The sequence below is a fragment of the Petromyzon marinus genome, chromosome 65 (assembly GCF_048934315.1).
Source record: "Petromyzon marinus isolate PM22_M1 ecotype Great Lakes invasive population chromosome 65, UKy_Petmar_22M1.pri1.0, whole genome shotgun sequence".
Taxonomy (NCBI): Eukaryota; Metazoa; Chordata; class Hyperoartia; order Petromyzontiformes; family Petromyzontidae; genus Petromyzon; species Petromyzon marinus.
The window spans coordinates 6,179,446-6,193,268 of NC_133731.1; positions in this window are offsets into that span (position 1 = coordinate 6,179,446).

The following is a 13,823-nucleotide window of genomic DNA, read 5'->3' on the forward strand; positions in this document are numbered from 1 at the left end:
AAGCCGCTGGGAGCTACGTTGTTAGGAAACTAATTTCTTTCGAACTGTGTCTTTAGTTTGTTGTCCTTCACCCACCCCCCCCCCCCCGACATACGTCATTTGTTATCCTTGACCACCAGGTAATCGTCCTTTCTAGCAACGTGTCCCCGCCCAAGCCCAGTTCAGTTTTTTTCTTCAGTCAGGACAGTATCCTGTCCTTACCCAGGGATTCCTAACATCACCGACACCTACGCCTACCCTGCTGTAAAGCTCAGCCTTTCCTCATACACCTTTGGGTGTGGGAGCCGGAGCAGAATGCATGACAGGCAAACACGTAGATCGTATTGTTTTACCCGTTCCGTCTCGCGTAAAGCATTTGTTTAAATGTGTTTAAAAAAAATTAAAGTCATCCGACTTGCCACAGGAACGTGGAATTTCCACCGCTGGCTCAGGAGGCCGAGGCAAAAAAAAACAAAAATTTTACTTCGACTCCTTCGACCCATTTAAATTTTTTAACCTTTTTTGTTCGAATTCATTCATTTGCATTCATCATTTACCCTTTTCTTTGTTACGCCCTTCACGGGAAAAAACGGTGTGCGTGTGTGCTTTTAAAAAAAAAAATTGTTTTTATGAAACCCGACTTAAAGGGGGCCTCTTTTAGCTCCCAGGGTACTTCACAATAAACTGAAACGACCGATCACGGCGAGCCAGGCAGGCCCAGCTGTAGCGGTTGGGCGGTCGGGATGGCCTGCCGGCTGGCCACGGAGAACATTCGTGGGCCACGAGGGTGAGTGCCCAAAATATAAAAAAAAGTAAAAAGTCCTGCCCAGTGGCAACGTTAAACATGTAGAAGGCTTTCGCGACCAATTCCATCCATAATGCAGAGTGTTTTGGGGGGGGGGGGGTTAGATCGTGTAAATATATCAATGTGTGTCATTACTAGTAACGAACTGTACTTGCAACGAACTGTACTAGTAACGACTTGGCATGTTCCGTTTACGTGACAGACCGTACTAATTGGCCGTGTCGGGTGGTGGCGGGTTTAACGACACATTTACAGCGTGCTTCAAAAAAAATTGTTAACAGCTACGTGGGACTATCGTCTTTTAACGGAAAAATACACCGTGACATGATAACGAATGTAACGTTAATAGCTTCAAAAAGTGAAGGAGTCTCCCGCTTGTTCGCCATCGCTGTCAGCGCACGACTGGAATCTTCTCCAGGCGGTCTGCAGAGCCCGGAGGAGGCAGTGGCACATTCCTCGTGGCACTGTTGCAAATTCTCAGAAGCGTTCACGTTTTGATTTAAAGCTTTCGTGACTGCAGTAATTCATATTCTTAAATATATATAAACATATATATGTTTACATATATTTTATTATTTCATCGTTTCCCTTCAACGTGACTTTACCGAAAGAGCTAAGAATATGAATATAAGCGTTCACGTGGTTTTGTTTGTTGAATTTACCCCGTAAAAAAAAAAAATTTCCTTGAGCCACTTTGCTTTAAACTTCGTCTAACGCTCACTGCGTCTCGCCCCCCCTTTAAACCGGGCGGGCGCTACAGCTGTGGCGACGGATGTGGGCGTGGGGTGGGACGGGGGAGGGGGGAGGGGGGAGGTGGGATCGTCAAACCAGCGCCGACGGTGCAGCTCGCGGCGAAGGGATTGCGCCACGCCGTGGGGCCACCGCTCTGCGGCCGCGAGGCTGCCCTCGGCGTCCACGCCCGGCATCAGCGGGTTGTGCTCCAGCGACGTGGACACGGTGCAGCGCTTCACGCCGCCCACGGCCCACGGCGGCGTCGCGCTCGCCAGCACCGGCACCATCTGACCGGGAAGTGGGGGGGGGAGGGGGTGGGGGTGGGGTGAGCGGGCGGCGGTGCGGTCGTGAGGGCGCGGCTGTTCCCGAGCGGGGTCCCCTCTTGATGGGATGACGGCGCCTGCACGCGCGGTCCGGGTCGTCAGGCACGTCGTGCCGATGACCGATGCACCGACGTCACCGCTCCACGCAATGCGCTCGGTCTCCCTTCAGATCGAGTCGCCGTGGTGGCTCGGAGATGTTTACTGCCTCGCCTGGTACGCAGGAGGATCGTGGGTTCGATGCCGACCCTGACGACGCCTGCTGCTGCTGTATATTTGGAGTTTGCGTCTCATCATCATCATCATCACGGTGGCTAGGAGATGTTAACTACCTCGCCTGGTATACAGGACGTCGTGGGTTCAATCCCTGATGTATATTTGGAGTCTGCGTGTCTCTCTCTCGCCGCATGATGGCGTGGATTATTCTCCGGGCCCTCCGGTTTTTCCCTCCACATTTAGAATTCACGTGCGTTTATCAGAATCAGTATATGTATTAACACTGGAAGAATCCTATGAGCGAGAAAGCTCTTTTTAACAGATGTCCAGTAGGGGTAGGTCAGAACGCTATAAATTTCCAAATGGTGACGGGCCACTTCGTTGGGTTATCATTCGTGGCCAGATCACTCGCCTCTGAAAAACAGCAACATCGCTCGGTGGGTCTTAACCAGTAAAATCAAAAAGAGTCTGGTTGAGTGATTCCGGCTGACTGGAGCCTGGCCTCGAGAGGTTCTACCGCTAGGACTGTGTGATCACGATCTCGTCGCTCTCACGTGCTCGACGGCGCCTCCCCTCGCAAAGCGCACGACGTGCAGCGACCCGCCCGTCCCTCTCGCCAGCCGCTCCAGCGCCGCTCGATCTCCGCCGTCCGCCCTCTCGCTCTCGGCCAGGACGCACACCACGTGGACGGGCCGCCCTCCTGCGACGGCGGCCGCGGCGGCGGCGGCGGCGGCCCCGCCGTCGCCCGCCGCCGCCGCCGCCGCCACCAGCAGGCAGACGGCGTCGCAGTCCGCGTCGGAGAGGGCGGCGCGGAGGGCGTCGACGGCGCCGTCGGAGCCGGGACGGCAGCGCAGCGAGCGGAGCCAGCGGACGGCCTCGCGCGCCGCGCGCGGGGTGCACGGCACCATGCGCTCGCACCAGCGCGTCACCTGCGGCGGCACGCGCTCAAGTGGCGGCTCGGCGACGCCTTACGGCCTTCTCCGCCGGCACGGCACGGGGGCCGGCGCGGCACGGGGCGATTATCCACCGGCATTCTATCGAGCTGAGCCGGAACCGCGCACACATCCCTCGGTAAAACTCCGTTGTATATGCAGCGCCATTCACACAAGGCCTCGCAGCGCTCTCCAACACGATCCCGGTAATAAAACCCCGAACGTTCAAACGAAGAGGAAAACAACCCCCGTGCACACGGGTCCCAAACGGGCTGGGGCAAGGCGTTCCACAAACTAGCCGCCTGACTACTGAGCGCTCTGTCACCACCAGATTTGCCTTCGCTACACTTTGGTACATTTAAGACATCAGGATCTGCCCCGGCAAATCCCGGTTATCTCGGGGACGGGGCTAATGACGCGTTCGACGCGTCTTGACGCCGTGATTCCTGACGAAACACGGCTCATCACCACGCCATTTAAACCCTTCTTGATGTCACAAGCTGGCTCGGCACGGCCCCAGCACGGTTAGCCACGTGGAAGTGGAAAAGCAGTGTAAGTGTCCTTAGCGGTGGATACTTATGAAGAAGGATGAATTTGGCACGGCATGTATAGAGGAAGGACTGGTGAGTCTATAGGTGTCTTGAGAATGTGGGTCTATGTCTCTATATGAGTTCGTGGGTTTATGTGTGAGTGTGGGCCTCTGTGCAGATCTGCGGGTCTCTCTGCGTGTCCGAGTCTATGTGTGTGTGTCTATAGGTCTGTGTGTGGGTCAGTAGGGTGCACAGATGGTGCACCAGCCAGTCATCTCAGTCAGTCGACCCGTGGCACCTGGGTCTGCCCCGTGACCTCCTGCAAGCGGGCGTTCGACACTTCACGTGGCCTCAAGGCGCACATGGCCTGGCACAAGCGTCGTGGTGACGTCACCGCCACTTAGTGGCGAATGGCGGTTGTTGTTGTTGTCGTGTGGGTCTAGATATAGCAGCGAGCCTATGGGTGTCTATTTGAGCCTGTGAGTTCACGTGTGTGTGTAAGTGTGGGTCTCTCTGCGAGTGCGCGGGTCTCCACGCGAGTGGATAACAGATGCGCTTGCGGGACCGCCCGTAGACTTCGGGCATGGCCAGATTATGCGCACAGGGAATGAGCACGAGCCACGATAAACGTCCCACCCCTCGGTCGTTGCGAGCTCGCCCGCCAACAACACAGCTGCCGCAGCAGAAGTACATCGGCGCGTCTGATCGTCGCGCGACAACGCGATTCAATGGACCTGGCCGTTGAACTCGACGATGTTGAAGAGCGTGTGGGCGCCCGCCTGCGACCTCTCCAGCAGCGTCCGCGCTACGAGCTCCGTGGCGCCCGCCAGATGCGGCTCCATCGCCAGCGTGGTGCCCAGCACGAACGCCACGTGCCGGTCTGCACTCACCGCGAGGGTCCCTCCTTCCATGGAGCCACGGTCCGCCACGAACGCCGGCATCTCCTACACAGGCACAGACGCCGGCGGTTTGGCGGATTGTTAGGTGATTTATTTATTTGTTTGTTTATTAAAACGTAGAATAATGCCGTGTTGTCTTGCGCTCCGCGTCATCGTTCGTGCAAAGATCGCCTCGAACCGCTGCGGAAATTTGTAACGGATTTCGGCGCGCGTGTGCGTGTGTGCGTGTACGAATTCAGCGGCCCGGGTTCGATTCCCGCTCACGGCCAACACCGGTGGCGATTGCCTGGACCGGTCCTGGGCCTTCCCCTAGGTCGACTCAGCCTCAAACGAGTACCTGGTGCGGTGTGTAAAATCATGGCCACTGTGGAGACAAATGCGGCCGTGGTGCTAGCCACCCACCCCCTCGTGTGCCGTTCCGGCCTTCTTAGGTGCTCCCTAACTGTCTGTTAAGGCTATACGGGGGATCTTTGTCTAGTTCTTTATTAGGTATGATTGGACGCATGGCATTCCGAGACTAACAAGCAATATTAATTGAAGAATCGAAGCATCATTCCACCCGTACTATTCCGCCACGGCAAACACGGTCGGTGAGAATTGGGGGTATCCACTCCCAACTTGAACGTAGCATTAGAATTGAAGAGAGAATAGGTTTTTCCCCTTTTATCTGGCAACAAAACAGCTGTGTTAAGTTGTTAAAATACCAAACTGAAACCTTTTACAAGGAATCATGTCTGCATTAACCACAATACTTGTTGTCAAAATGCAAACAAAAAACATGCTCTGATAATATGATGCATTGTCTTTGAAACTGATTGGTCCACACCAGAGCATTTTGGCGTCTTCTGGTCTAACACCGTTTTGAGACGAGGCTCAAAAGAAATCTGTCTCTGGTGTGGACCAATCCGTTTCAAAGACAATGCATTGATTATCAGAGTATGTTTTTTGTTTGCATTTTGGCCACAAGTATTGTGGTTATTGCAGGCATGATTCCTTGTAAAAGGTTTCAGTTTGGTGTTTTAACAACTTAACACAGCCGTTTTGTTGCCAGATAAAAGGGGAAAAACTTATTCTCATATTTTGGTACTGGTAAAGGTGGTCCCATGAAATTAGAATTGAATTACGTTCGATTGTATGTGTGTTGATCTTCTTTCGCACCGTACGTACAATTATCGCAACATCAGTTCCCCCGCAAATTTATCGTTGCAATTCACATTTCTTTTCATCTTATCCTCTTTTTGTGCCTTGCTGTGCTTCCAGTACAAAGAAAGACTGACTCACAATCTTCATCTGAATTGCATTTATAAAGTGCTTTAACTAAAGCGCTGTACAGTGAACTGACGTGGGACGAGATGGAATGCCGTGGTGAATGTTATAAATATTGAGGATGATGATGACGCCCATAATAGAGGTTGTTTTTGGGTTAGTTGGCGTAACTATAGATGTGTCATTAAACTCGCCACCACCCGACACAGCCAATTAGTAAGGCTTGTCACGTACACAAAACATGGCAATGAGTTTCTAGCAGAGCAACACCGGTGCGTTGGAGAGTAAATCCACCACAACATTTACAATTCGAGTACGACGTTTCGCCAGTAATTACAACCAGCGTCATCAGGCGACAGCCAGATTGCGATGATGCGTCAGAGGAAACGGAGGTGAAGATGCCATCGATGAACGAGTCAACGGGAGGATGACGGAGGGTATTGGCGATGCCACGGGGGAAGGGGTGTAGAGGAGGAAGGGCAGGCGCGCGTGAAAAGATGGGGCTTTTAAGGAGGAGCGGAAGATAACGAGAGCGGCTGGGGCGTTTGACGTTGAGAGGGAGTTCCATTCCAGTGAAGAGGGGCTGGGAGCGAGAAGGAACGGAACCGCGGTTGAGCACAAGGTTATTCAGACTGCACAAACGCGAAATAGATTCCTTTTGCAAGGAATCAAGAACGGCATTAAGGGGCCGTCCATAAATGACGTCACGCGATTTTGGACGATTTTTGAACCCCCTCCCCCCCCCCCCCCGTAGTCACACGGCGTCACAAAAAGTCAGACCCCCCCCCTCAAATATGACGTCACAAAGCTCTGACCCCCCCCTAAAAAAAACATGCTTCAAATCGCTTTAAACTATTGTCATTGTAGTGCGTATTTAATGTGGTGCTGCACTCTGATGTTGTAGGAGAAAACATTTATTTAAAAAGTCTATTTAATTAAGTAGAACGTGTTATCTATATTTATTTAAAGTTGCGCATTTTGATGTGACGTCACATTTCTCACCCCCCCGCCCCTCGTCACACATCGTCACAAATGTCCGACCCCCCCCCCCTAGGTGCGTGACGTCATTTATGGACACGGCCCCTAAGGAATTCACTTGTCGCCAGAGGGCACCGAAGGTTCAGGGCGGTAGTGTTGTTTGCATGGTGAACATGCAAACACACATTGCTCTGATAATAATCTATGGCCATTGTCTTTGACACTGATTGGCCTACAGCAGAGACAGCAGCAGCCTTCTTTAGGGCCCGGTCTCACCACCAGTGTCAGACCATAGAGCAGTACCAGGGCAATGCACCATCAGGGCATTTCTAGCTTGGGGTGAGCAGCTACAAAACGGGACCTTTTTCCCAGTCTCAAAGTATGAAAAAAATAAGAATAGGGTTTTACCCGTTGTGGCAATAAAGCAGGTGTAAAGATAGCGCATTTGTCTTGGTACTGTTCGCCTTTTTGGTATTGTTCTCTGGTCTGACACTGGTGGTGAGACTGGGCCCTGAAGAAGGTTGCTGCTGTCTCTGCTGTAGGCCAATCAGTTTCAAGGACAATGCCCATGAATTATGTTTGCATGTTCACCACAAGAACCGTGCGTGTGGGGTTAACGCAGACATTATTCCTGGCAAAAAAGGTTTAGATTTGCTGCTTGAACGTCTTAACACCTCCTGTTTATATGCCAGAAAGGGTGCAACCTATTCTTATTTTTCATCATTGTATATTTGGAGTTTGCGGTGTCTCTCTCTCTCTCCCCGTGGCCGAGTGGACTTTTCTCCGGGTTCTTTGGTTCTATTCGGTAAAGTCACGTAGGTAAAAAATAAAATAACAAAAATCACGACGTTTCGGCCACAACACAAGTCGTCATTTTTGTTATTTGATTTTTTTACCTACGTGACTTTACCGAATAGAACCAAAGAGTATGGATCCTTGCAGTCATGGAAGCTTCAAATCTAGAATTTTCTCCGGGTGTTCCCGGTTCTTCCCTGCAACATTCAGAAATCGACATCACGCGTTCAAGGTATTTGGCTACCTACGGATTTCCACGTGAAGATGATGAACCGCTTCGTTGAGCTATCATTTGTGCTAGCCATGTAAAAAAAAAGGTCCCACGATATTCAGACTGCAGTTCACCCAAACCTAAGCCTGCCAAGAGTCTATCAATAACTGCAACTTCACAATCAACACGGCCGTTCCACGGCGCTGCCAGGCGCACGTGAAATCCTTTCGCCAGCAGTGGTGTTGAGCGAGCAATTTCGGGGCTGCACCTTTGCCTCGTAAACAACTATAGAGGCTCGGAGGAGGAATTTGACAAACATTGGAAGTGGGACCCCTGCGACGCTCAACGAGAGTCTTGAAAAGCCGTGATGCGTGACTGGTTAAACACGGAAAGCGTATGATTGTAGCTAGGCGAAACCAAACTCGTTGTATTTTTCGATTTAAAGCTTTCGTGACTGCAAGGATTGATCTTCTTTGGTTCTTTCGGTAAAGTCACGTAGAATGAGAATAAAATAATAAATTGATAAAATAAAATAACAATTCTCACGACGTTTCGGCCACAACACAAGCGGCCTTCATCAGGTGAAGGGACGAGACTGTCTGGAGGACAGTCTGGAGGACAGTCTCGTCCCTTCACCTGATGAAGGCCGCTTGTGTTGTGGCCGAAACGTCGTGAGAATTTTTATTGTGTTATTTTATTTTATCAATTTATTATTGTTCATAATAAAGGTTTTTGGGTTAGATCGCGTTTATTTATAAATGTGTCGTAACCCTCCACCACCCGACACGGCCAATCAGCAAAGAAAAGTGTCACGTTGACAAAAGACAATAATTCACTACTTCAGCCCACCGGTGTGTTGAAGAGTTAATCCACATTTACAGTTTGAGTACGACGTTTCGCTGGTAAATACTTCCAGCATCATCGGGCAATTCGCCAGAATGGTAAAGCCCTCGCTTGCTCCCGGTTTTATATAGAGCAGAAGAGTGACGTCATCACTTAACTCATCAGGTGCAGTGATTAGAGGCGGAGGGGGGGGGTAATGTAATTATATAATCGATTAGTAATCAGTCATTGGTTATGATTAGTAATGAGTTGTAGATTAGTAATTCTTTAAATCAAAATGTAATGTGTATTATTTAATAATACGCTTCCAGGCCGCACTAAGCCGGTAGCTGTCAGAGCGATTAAAGTTATTCTTGTTCCTCTCAATTTCAATGGATTCTCTAATTAGTCTTTGCCAGTAAATAAACGCGATCTAACCCAAAAACCTTTATTATGAATAATATTGGTCGCGAAAGCCTACGTGTTAAACTGACTAACCTCTATGGGGAGGATACTTTTCTTAAAACCAGAAAATTGGAGAAGCTTCGCATTAAGCGGATGAAATTGATATCTTCACTGGCGTTCCTCAAAAGGTGCAGAGATTCAAAGGTAATACCAAACGCAGTTAAAATAACACATCACATAAAGTCTTCTAAAGCTAACCAAATACTACACAAAGCTAGCGAATTATTATTAATAGAGAGAATACAGCACAATAGGAGTGAATTATCTTACATTTCGGAATCGCTAAAGCAGTTACACTTAGATATAAGCAATAGTGTATCTATGCATTATTGGAATATAATCGATAACATAACACAACAATCGGCTGATAATGTGTTTAAACTAACAAAAACTAACCAAATTAATAAATTTTCTAGACTACATAATAAACAAATCCCTACTGAAAACCAAAAATGTAAAAACAAAACTGTACTGAACTTGACCAACACTGTATTAACCGGTGACATGGTCTCTATCCTTTCTAAAGGCCTTAACTTTGCCGTTACCCCACGCACAATTCCAGTGGATGAGATAATTGCTGAGGTAGAATCAGCAGTTAGACTCCTTCCACATAATGAGGCAGAGATGACTAGACATGAGGTTGCTAAAATAATTGAGAATAGCAAAGTTCCAAAAGTAAATATTAGCTCTAACGAGGCAAAAGCCTTAAGAGAGCTGCGTGTAAATAAGGATATCCAAATCCTAGCAGCTGATAAAGGCCGCACTACTGTACTGATGTCACGAGCCGATTATGATAATAAAATTAGAAATTTACTAGAGGAAAGTACCTACATTAAAATTAAACGAGATCCAACTAATACTTTAGAACGTAAGACCACTGCAATAATTGCAAATTCATTAATCCCTAAAAATGAGCAATACCTAATTAAGCCAAGGGCCTCAAAACCACCTAGACTCTATGGGCTACCAAAGATTCATAAAATCGGCATCCCATTACGACCCATAGTCAGTACAATTGGCTCTGCCACATATCAATTAGCAAAATATATAACCAAACAAATACAGCCCTACATCGGTAAGACATCTTCATTCATAAAAAATTCAGAACATCTTGTGAATGTGATTAAAGATATTAAACTTACTCCTGATGATATTCTGGTAAGCTTTGATGTGATTTCTCTATTCACTAAGGTTCCAGTGGACGAATCGCTTAAATTACTTGATACACTAGTAAAGAATACCGGTTTACAAAAAGATATTCCGAAACTTGCTGGCCATTGCTTAAATAACACTTACTTCTTATGGAGAGGGGATTTCTTTAAACAAAAGGAAGGAGCAGCAATGGGTTCTCCTTTATCCCCTGCTATAGCAAATTTGTACATGGAAAACTTTGAAATAAGAACACTTGCCTCGAGCACATTAAAACCATCCTTTTGGTTTAGGTATGTGGATGACACTTTGGTTGTCTGGCCACATGGTAAAGATACACTTAATGATTTTCTAAATCATCTCAATGCACAAAACCCGGCCATCCAGTTCACCATGGAAATTGAGTTGAATAACACACTCCCATTCCTAGATATTTTGCTTGGACATGGCCTAAACGGTAAAATAACACACAGCGTTTACAGAAAGCAAACGCACACTGATGCCTATCTGAATGCAGAATCACATCATCATCCAGCTCAAAAATCCTCTCTTATCAAGACGCTCGTACATCGGGCGAAAACAGTGTCAGATGGTGAGAGTCTAGTGAGAGAGATTAAACACGTTAAAGACGCACTACGACAGAATGGCTACAATAATGCTCAAATTAACAGAGCACTGAATGCCAAATCACGATCGCAAAGCAATACTACTGAAAGCGACCAGATTGTTAAAACAATAAAAATTCCATATATCTCAGGAGTAACTGACAAATTAGCCCGCGTTTTGCAAAAGCAAAACATTACAGTAAGATTTGGTACAGTACACAAAATTCAAAAACTAGTATCTTGCACTAAAGACGCATTACCTAAACTATCAACAGAAGGTGTATATCGAATTAATTGTTCATGTGGCAGCTGCTACATTGGGCAGACGGGACGTAACATCAGCGTAAGACTAAAAGAACATCAGAGAAATATTAAATTATCTCAAACACAACTGTCGGCAGTGGCAGAACATGCTTGTCAACAAGGACACTCAATTGATTTTGACAATGTTGCAGTGGTGTGTAAAACTAATTATTACTGGCAAAGACTAATTAGAGAATCCATTGAAATTGAGAGGAACAAGAATAACTTTAATCGCTCTGACAGCTACCGGCTTAGTGCGGCCTGGAAGCGTATTATTAAATAATACACATTACATTTTGATTTAAAGAATTACTAATCTACAACTCATTACTAATCATAACCAATGACTGATTACTAATCGATTATATAATTACATTACCCCCCCCTCCGCCTCTAATCACTGCACCTGATGAATTAAGTGATGACGTCACTCTTCTGCTCTATATAAAACCGGGAGCAAGCGAGGGCTTTACCATTCTGGCGAATTGCCCGATGATGCTGGAAGTATTTACCAGCGAAACGTCGTACTCAAACTGTAAATGTGGATTAACTCTTCAACACACCGGTGGGCTGAAGTAGTGAATTATTTGTCTTTTGTCAACGTGACACTTTTCTTTGCTGATTGGCCGTGTCGGGTGGTGGAGGGTTACGACACATTTATAAATAAACGCGATCTAACCCAAAAACCTTTATTATGAATAATATTGGTCGCGAAAGCCTACGTGTTAAACTGAATTTATTATTGTATTCTCATTCTACGTGACTTTACCGAAAGAACCAAAGAAGACAAACTAGTTGTATTAGACCAGGCAAGGCGACAACTGAGCTGGGTAGCTATTTTTTTCAGAAGCGATCTGGCGATCACAGATGATGGCCCAACGAAGCGGCTGAGCGTTATGCGGAAATGATGAGCAGCAGCCAAATACTCGAGGCGCACGGTGATTCTGAATGTGGAGGGGAGAAAAAACCTCCACATTTAGAATGTTAGCAACGCGCAACCACGGGGTAGAAACACGCACACTCCAAATATACAGCAGGCGTCAGGGTCGGGAATCGGGATAGAACCCACGACCTCCTGTAAACCAGGCGAGGTAGTTAACATCTCAAAGCCACCGTGATGATGATGAGAGACGCAAACTCCAAATATACAGCAGCAGGCATCAGGGTCGAGATCGATCCCACGACCTCCTGCACACCAGACGAGGTAGTTAACATCTCCTGGTCACCGTGATGATGATGAGAGACACAAACTCCAAATATACAGCAGCAGGCGACAGGGTCGGGATCGAACCCACGACCTCCTGTATACCAAACGAAGTAGTTAACATCTCATAGCCACCGTGGCGCGCCCAGACCTATGGCCAAACAGACAATGTCAATCAAATATTGAAAGCTAAGCAGGTTTAAAGCCTGAAAAGTGCAGCACTATGAAGGCCGGAACGGCACACAAGGGGGCGAGTGGCCAGCACCAGGCCCGGCCGCCTTTGTCTCCCCCAGTGGCGATGTTTACACACCGCACCGAGTTCTAATTTTGAGGCTGAGTCGACCTAGAGGAGGCCCCGGTAACTGTTAAAATAATTTATAATCGTCACCGGTGTTGGCCGTGAGCTGGGAATGGAACTCGGAGAGCCGGGTTCGTAGCGCAGCACGCTAACCGCTGCACCACCGCTCCCCACACCAATAACAATACCCGGCCATTGGCCACTAAATAAATGACGGCAACAGTCACCACGGCGCCTGTGCCAGGCTAGGTGCACTTTGAGGCTACCGCGTGAAGCGTCGAAGGCCTCGCTGCTGACAGAAGGTCTCAGGACAGACCCAGCAGGTGCCACGGGTCGACTGACCGAGATGACCGGTAGATGCACCACCAGCTGCACCCCCTACTGTGCCAGGCTAGGTGCAGGAGGTCTCAGGACAGACCCAGCAGGTGCCACGGGTCGACTGACCGAGATGACCGGTAGATGCACCACCAGCTGCACCCCCTACTGTGCCAGGCTAGGTGCAGGAGGTCTCGGGAGAGACCCAGCAGGTGCCACGGGTCGACTGACTGAGATGGCCGGTGGATGCACCACCAGGGGGCTGTGCCCCCTACTGTGCCCCCCAAACACACACACACCTACAGGTAGCGGCAAACACAACGCGCAGTCAGTGACGTCGTCACCACCACCACCACCGGCACCACGAAGACTGCTCACGAGAATGCCCGGACGTCGACTTCACGCGGCGGCTGCTCCTGCTGCTCCTGCTGCTCCTGCTGCTGCTGCTGCTGCTGTCACTGCTCCTGCTGCTCCTGCTGCTGCTCCTGCTGCTGCTCCTGCTGCTGATCCTACTGCTGCTCCTGCTGCTGCTCCTGCTGCTGCTCCTGCTGCCGTCACTGCTCCTGCTGCTGCTGCTGCTCCTACTGCTACTTTTGCTACTACTGCTGCTGCTCCTGCTGCTCCTGCCGCTGCCGCTGCTGCTCCTGCTGCTGTCACTGCTGCTGCCGCTGCTGCTGCTCCTACTGCTGCTCCTACTGCTACTACTGCTGCTGCTGCTCCTACTGCTCCTACTTCTACTGCTCCTGCTGCTGCCACTGCTGCTCCTACTGCCGCTCCTACTGCTGCTACCGCTGCTGCTGATGGCCAAAGACGTTTCCGGAGCGTCTCCACGGCTCCCGCCAACGCGGCTGTTTACGCGCCGCCATGGCAACCGCACGGGGTGGGGTGGGGGGCATCCCGCGTAGCCACGAAGACAAAGATCACAAACACAAAGGGGCCGCCCATAAATGACGTCACGCACCTAGGGGGGGGGCGGGTCAGACATTTGTGACGATGTGT